Source organism: Gymnoscopelus microlampas, assembly GCF_963454915.1.
Source record: "Gymnoscopelus microlampas genome assembly, chromosome: 7".
Lineage (NCBI taxonomy): Eukaryota > Metazoa > Chordata > Actinopteri > Myctophiformes > Myctophidae > Gymnoscopelus > Gymnoscopelus microlampas.
Window position 1 is genome coordinate 27,960,961 of NC_139944.1, and position 6,650 is coordinate 27,967,610.

Sequence of the window (6,650 nt, forward strand, 5' to 3'; positions counted from 1 at the left end):
AACCGGAAGCCACTTGAATGCAGAAAGTGATGTTTCTTTTTTGCTCATAATAGCACTACAAGTAAATGGACTGCATTTAAATGAAAACTGCACACTCAGGCACACAATATGTAAGATTGTAAAGGAAAAATAATCCTCTCATTCATATTTGTATCATTTTATTATATAATTTTGAATATGGATGGATACATTTATGCCTTATCTTCTGTAAACATGAATCAACCGTGCTAACAGAAAAAAAAACTGATTTAATGGGAAAAGTACTGCTCTAAATTATTCCTCTGCTCAGTAGATTCCTGCATGCTTGAACACAGTACAATCCTCAGTGTTAATTTATCCATTTGCAACTCCGTTAGAACCAAATGGACGCTCACGGGTTAATTTATTTACATTTGTACAATCTGAGTGTTAAATTCACACTCAGGATTCAAGGAGAGTGGACTGAAACACAGGCTCATGTGTGAAACTGAGCATCTTATTCATTGGAAAAGTCAATGAGGCCCTGAACCACAGCTGTGCGATCGTCCTCTTCCTAACCATTTGTGATGGGTGCAACATGGAGAGCTAGCAGCCGATACTCAAAGCATGAGAGGGCCTTCCATCTATTCTATTCACACATCGATGGCACACATCGAATGTGACAGAACTACTCTCATTACATGCCCCCCGCCAAGTGTGTGTGTGAGTATCTGTGTGTTCAACTACAGAGTCACACCACCCCACACCTCCACCCCTAGCTTATGACATCTCCATGCAGCTGCTTTTTAAAATGTCTGTCTTCTTTTCCTTTTTTTGGGTTGTCCTCCATTCTCTCTCTCTCTCTCACACACTCACTCACTCACTCACACCCTCTCTCTCTCTCTCTCTCTCTCTCAATCTTCAAGGCCCTTCCTTCCCACCCACCACTCCCCCTCTAGTCCCCTCCCCCTCGTTTTCTAATTATCCATATTGCAGCCTTTGCTGCTCCACTCCATCCCGTCTTCACTGACTTATTTTGTTTTTCCTATTATGTTGCAATTCATGCCGCTGCTTTTCAGCTCCCCCATTTCTCTCTCTCTCTCTCTCTCTCTCTCTCTCTTATTTGATTTTGATCTGCACAAAACGCAATACATGATAGATCCAAACACTAATCAGAAGAAGGTTGCATTACGGTCAGGGCCATATGTTTTTCTCATATGTTTTTTTTGCAACTTGGTAGGGGGTCATGTCAATAATCAAGCTAATTATTACTATGCTTATTGTTGTATGTAATTGTATGCTTTTCTATGGACCATGAGTCTGCAACCCAATAAAGACATTCATTCATTCATAATTACAATACTAGAATGTTGTGCAGATGAACTACACAATTTGGAAAACTTTTGTCTTGATGACTGAATTTGCTCATTGTTAATCGCATGGGATTCTTTCTCTCGTTCAATCTATTATGTTACTATGGTTTATTGCGCATATTGCATATATTGCATATTGCATTGCTCGGCCCCCGTATTGCTGCTTGCAGCTATATTTGTATCTATTTTTTATTTATTTTTTAGTTTTATGCATCCTAATGTCATTTTATAATTGTGTTTCCTTTGCTTGATGTTCTGTATAAAGCACATCGAATTGGCTTGTTGCAAAAAGTACAGTGGTACAGTTATACAACAATGCTAAAAGGATAACACAAAAAGCCCTGGGGGTTTGTTTCCATTGTGGTCCTATGTAATCAATTCATAAAGACACAATGCTATACATCAATACTAGGGGCAATAAAAGTACATTTACAGAAAACCTTCTGGTGACAAGCTTAGAAGAATTGTCTAGGTCCAGCTTAAAATTGCAGACAGGTGCTCTTTTATGGCGGTTTTGAAGGAGGGTAGGCACTTTTGATGGCTGGTGGTAGGGCATTCCACATTTGGTGGCATAACAGTAGAATGAATTCATCCCCATGTTTGTTCTGAATCGGGGAGCTCCCTCTGGTGTTGAGCCCCGTGGGCTTTCTCACTCTAGTGAAGCAGTTTGACAGGTACATGGGCACTGGTCCCTTGAGCCTGACTAGGGAGCCAGAGGCCCTGGTTGCCCCAGGTTCGATTCCAGGCCAGGCCAGCAGTGTCGATGAAATTAAATTTGTCCCTGAGCAAGACTCTTAACCCCTAATTGCTCACAGGTTCTCATTGGAAACAAGACCGCAAGGACTTTCATGAACGACCTGTTAAAAGGAATTATCCTTATCCTTAGTTAGCCTGGCAGATTTGTCTGGTTTCCAGGCTACCCTTGAGCATCTTGAAAACCAGGCCCGTTGCTAGACTGTCCTCAACCCTGAGCCATCCCACCCTAGCATAATGATCAGGGGTTAGGTGAGTCCTAGGTGTGAGGTCTAGTAGTAGTCTGATTAGTTTATTTTGAGAGGTCTGTAGTTTTGTGCCAATTGTAGTGCTTATAGGCTATATGAGGTGTGTATCTTAGATGTGTAATCTTTAAACCATCTTGACACTTATCTTGATACTTTCTCTAAAATAAACCCTCCTTTTTATTCATTTTTGATTAGAAGTTTCATGTTTTTATTTGGCTACAAACAGTTGAGCTGTATTTACTAGATAATTCAGAGCTATTATCCTTCTTTCCTTATAACATTGTCACCCACTCTGATTGAGCAGCAAAGCGACAACAAGCTCATAGCTAGGTACAACAAGCACAAAGCTAGGTACAACAACCTCCCTCTGCTCGAGCGTTATAAACTATGTATGTCCTGAGGAACTTGGTTTGCATCTCTGTTTGAGGCAACCTAACAGCTGCTGTGAACGTTTCTTTTCAAAACAATTTCAAGGACTCGGTTCCACTCAAGAATTACCTGGTAACCAGCTGGGAGTAACATGATCATCACTAGCATCACTACCATTACTGTTCATGTTTCACATTGTACTAACAAGTTGAAACATGAACACCTTGTACTCACAAGGTGAAACATGAACAGTGATAATTGTGATAGTTTTCAGTATCACGCTTGCCTCCGTTTCTGTTTTCAAAGAGTTCAGCCCTCAGGATGGCTGCATTCCTTTCCTTTATCTTGTCAAAATATTGATATTAACATTTTCATTTTTTGCAACAAGCGTTTGAGTATAATGATGCTATCCTGTGCAAGAACAAGCTCTGCCTGGGCCTGTGAAACAACCTGATTTCTCTATCACTTTTATACAAATCCACACACACACACACACACACACACACACACACACACACACACACACACACACACAGTATAATGGTGTGAGGAAATTAATATTTAAAGTTAAACAATGTATGCTTACCAAAGGCATATGTTAGATTGTAGTAACTCAAAGTTATCATGACACCTTTACTATACTAGTAGTACTGTTAGTCTGTAGAAGTACTGCAGTAGTCATTTAGCACTGGTGGCTAAGTTAACAATATCTCATCTTTTCCTTGCTTTACAGCGTCTTTCTGGTTTCTCTCTAATGCACTATCCAAGAAACCAGAGATGCCTCTAAAATCTTTTTTATGTGATCCCTTGTGCCTTAGGCCACATTTCGGTGAGTGGATATAGCTGATAAGGTTTCATGTAGTGTTTGAAACCACTAAAGGTTTATCTTCTGCAACAGCCCCTCTTGAGGGCAATCTGTGTTCTGATTACCAGCTACAGTTTGGTTTCAAGCTGTGTGTAAACTGTAATGATCAAATTTAGTTATGTATGTTAGTTAGTACAACCACTCAATATTACATTTTTCACCGACTCATACAGGTAAAATGTATTTTCTTCTTCTGTGTTCACCCTAAATAGCAGTGGGGAATGCTTAAATACCATTGGACCAATCTGTACTCCCTCGGTTAAATGTGTGAGCGTTTATCTGGTAGAAAACAATCATACAAACACACTTCTGCTGAAGGGATAGGAATTGACATACACAGACATACATTTGCACAGATAGACAAGACATCTAATTTGTGTGTCTGTGTACAAACAATGATAAATAGGAACATGCCCTTATTAACAGGCCTATACTCTCATAGAATATACCGTATCCGCAGAAACAAGCTCGAGTGGGGGAACGCTGGAGTGATTAAGCAAATGCGATCAGCACACGCATGTGCTTGTGTGGGTCATGCAAGTCTTTGTACAGTACATACTGTATCCATATACCAATCCCCAAGTAACCAGCGCTTGAAGCTCATTTCCGGGTTCCCTTAAAGCATGCAGTTCCTATTAATGGCCCAGCAGATGTCGTTATTTCACCTTCTGCAGGGCAGTGTTGGCTGCAGAAGAATATACTCTCAATAGAAGTGAACTAGGTTTTGGCCGGACTTTACACATGATTTTATTACCTTAGGAAACATGTGTAGTAACTGAGTAGTAATACTGTAATATGCCTGACTACGCCACCTCCCGCTTGTGGAGGGGGCAGGAGGAACCCCTAAACCTTACACTGTTCAACTTCCCTTAAACAGGAACAATTACTTTACTAGAGGCAGTTTGTGGAAAAATATAACTTTATTACCATGAAATTACAAAACACATCACTGTTGTCTATTACAACCTAGCACGACAATTAAGGTCCTTAAGGCAAGGTATTTAGTATTAAAATGGCAATCTAACAGTTACCTCTCGCAGTCTAGGTCGGCCCGTGCACACAGTGAATACCAAAATAACTAGGGGAAAAGAAAAGGGGACAGGCCTGGCCTCAAAGAAATCATGCAATATAAATACAAAATTCAAATACAAAACATGCAGTGCCAGGTTATATCAATACACACCAATAAAAACCAAAGGGGTCCCCAGTGCAGTCCCAAGCTGAGAGGAAAGCCGTGTGCAGCAGGGCAGACCCGGCCTTGAACAGGGTTACACGAATTAAACTGTAACAGAACAGAGAGAAACAGTTAAAATATGCCAATATGGATAAATGTTAAAACCTATGCCTACCTTGGCTAGATGGCTCAAATAAACAAAACAAAAAGAGTAAATTAACAGTGGAAAACAGTGGCCGGTGTGGTCCCTTTAAGGAGACAAACAAAACACATTAGTTGCCAGCCCTAGTATGGGGTCATTTCTCCATTCCGACATCTCGCCACTCCGACTAGTGGCTTCGCGTGCCGTTAGGGTTAGGTATAGGGTTCGTTGACGTCGGAAAGGCGACATGTAACCCCCTAGTATCACACTAAATAAAACACTATATTCAAATCATTAAAAGAACAAACAGCTTAAAACCTACTTTGTGTTGCAGTAACTGTGCACACAATGCAAGGCCAAGGCGAGGGGGGCAACCTCAACACCAGAGCTGCTGTATAAAAGAAGACAGTGATGTTACAAACTAAAATACATTAAAATCCACAAAGAGGCAATGCATAAAATGTATACTGCTTTACCCGTGTCTCCAGGTAGGGCAGACAGAACAGACACCACAGGAGGTCACTTCATTTGTAAAACTGAAATAATAAATAAATGCATTAAAATAAGATAATAAAACACAATGATGATGGCTAAATTAAAGTGCTAAAGAGCATGGGAAGCCTCCATGTGCTCAACAGAAAATAGGCAACCAAACAAACAAAAGCCAGCAGTAACATGTGCTCAAACAATAAGCTAACATTAGCACTAGCTGCAACAAACAAAAGGGTCGCACAAAGTAGCAGATCTACAAGGTTCAGTTTTTGGCCTACCATGTGTTCTCCTTGAACCATGCAGCCTACAGCAGAGACAAATGGCTCTCTACTGGGAGGAGCTAGGCTTTTATACTTCCTGGTCATGTGACTAAGTCAGGTGCAGTGGGTGCATCATTCACCTGGGTTCCCACACATGTTAATTAACACTTTATGTTTTCAGTCTTTTAAAAGTCTTAAAATCATCATGATATGTGTATAGTAAATTATTGTCCCATTAATTTTAGAATGAATGACACCAGTAGAAGCCATAGAAACATATTCTATGGCTTCTACTGGTGTGTGAAGTGAGTGAAGACCCGCCCACGCTGCGGTTGCAGCCAATAGCAGTCGTTCCCGGTTTCCTTTCGGGACCGGAAGTTCAAAGATGGCAGATTTCACTTCGCCGAAAAAGTGTCTTCAAAATGGTCTGTAGAAACCAATGGGTCTCCCTTTGTCCATTAATTTTCTCTCTCAACGGTCAACCACATTTTCATGCAGTCAGTGTCTGTTTCGGAGCACTTGTTTGATCCACTAACCACGTTGCTATTTGGCACTATCCTCCTCAGTGAGAAGATATTCCAGTGGCAAAGATGAATGTACAGGGACTAATCATCCTCTGAGGTGGCGCCCTATATGAATGAAACTCCTGTGGCTTCCAATGAAAAAGTAATGTCATGACATGAATAATATATAAACCATATATGGCTTCCCTCCTTATGGCTATGCATATTTGACCGATCTTTCTATTTCTGAGAATGGTGATGTGCACTCAAGGACCTGGAGCGCTGGATCACATATTATGCTGGTGTGTGTGTGTGTGTGTGTGTGTGTGTGTGTGTGTGTGTGTGTGTGTGTGTGTGTGTGTGTGTGTGTGTGTGTGTGTGTGTGTGTGTGTGTGTGTGTGTGTGTGTGTGTGTGTGTGTGTGTGTGTGTGTGTGTGTGTGTGTGTGTGTGTGTGTGTGTGTGTGCGTGCGTGCGTGCGTGCGTGCGTGCGTGCGTGCGTGCGTGCGTGCGTG

At 41.2% G+C, this 6,650-nt stretch overlaps 1 long non-coding RNA gene across 1 annotated transcript; it reads right to left on the reverse strand.

Moving 5' to 3' along the window:
- Positions 1 to 4,915: 4,915 nt before the first annotated feature.
- Positions 4,916 to 5,658, reverse strand: LOC311048879. The gene is made up of 3 exons (XR_014601131.1): positions 5,359 to 5,658; positions 5,205 to 5,273; positions 4,916 to 4,988 (listed from the first exon to the last, which is right to left on the reverse strand). It is a non-coding gene; the product is annotated as an uncharacterized lncRNA (long non-coding RNA).
- Positions 5,659 to 6,650: the final 992 nt, after the last annotated feature.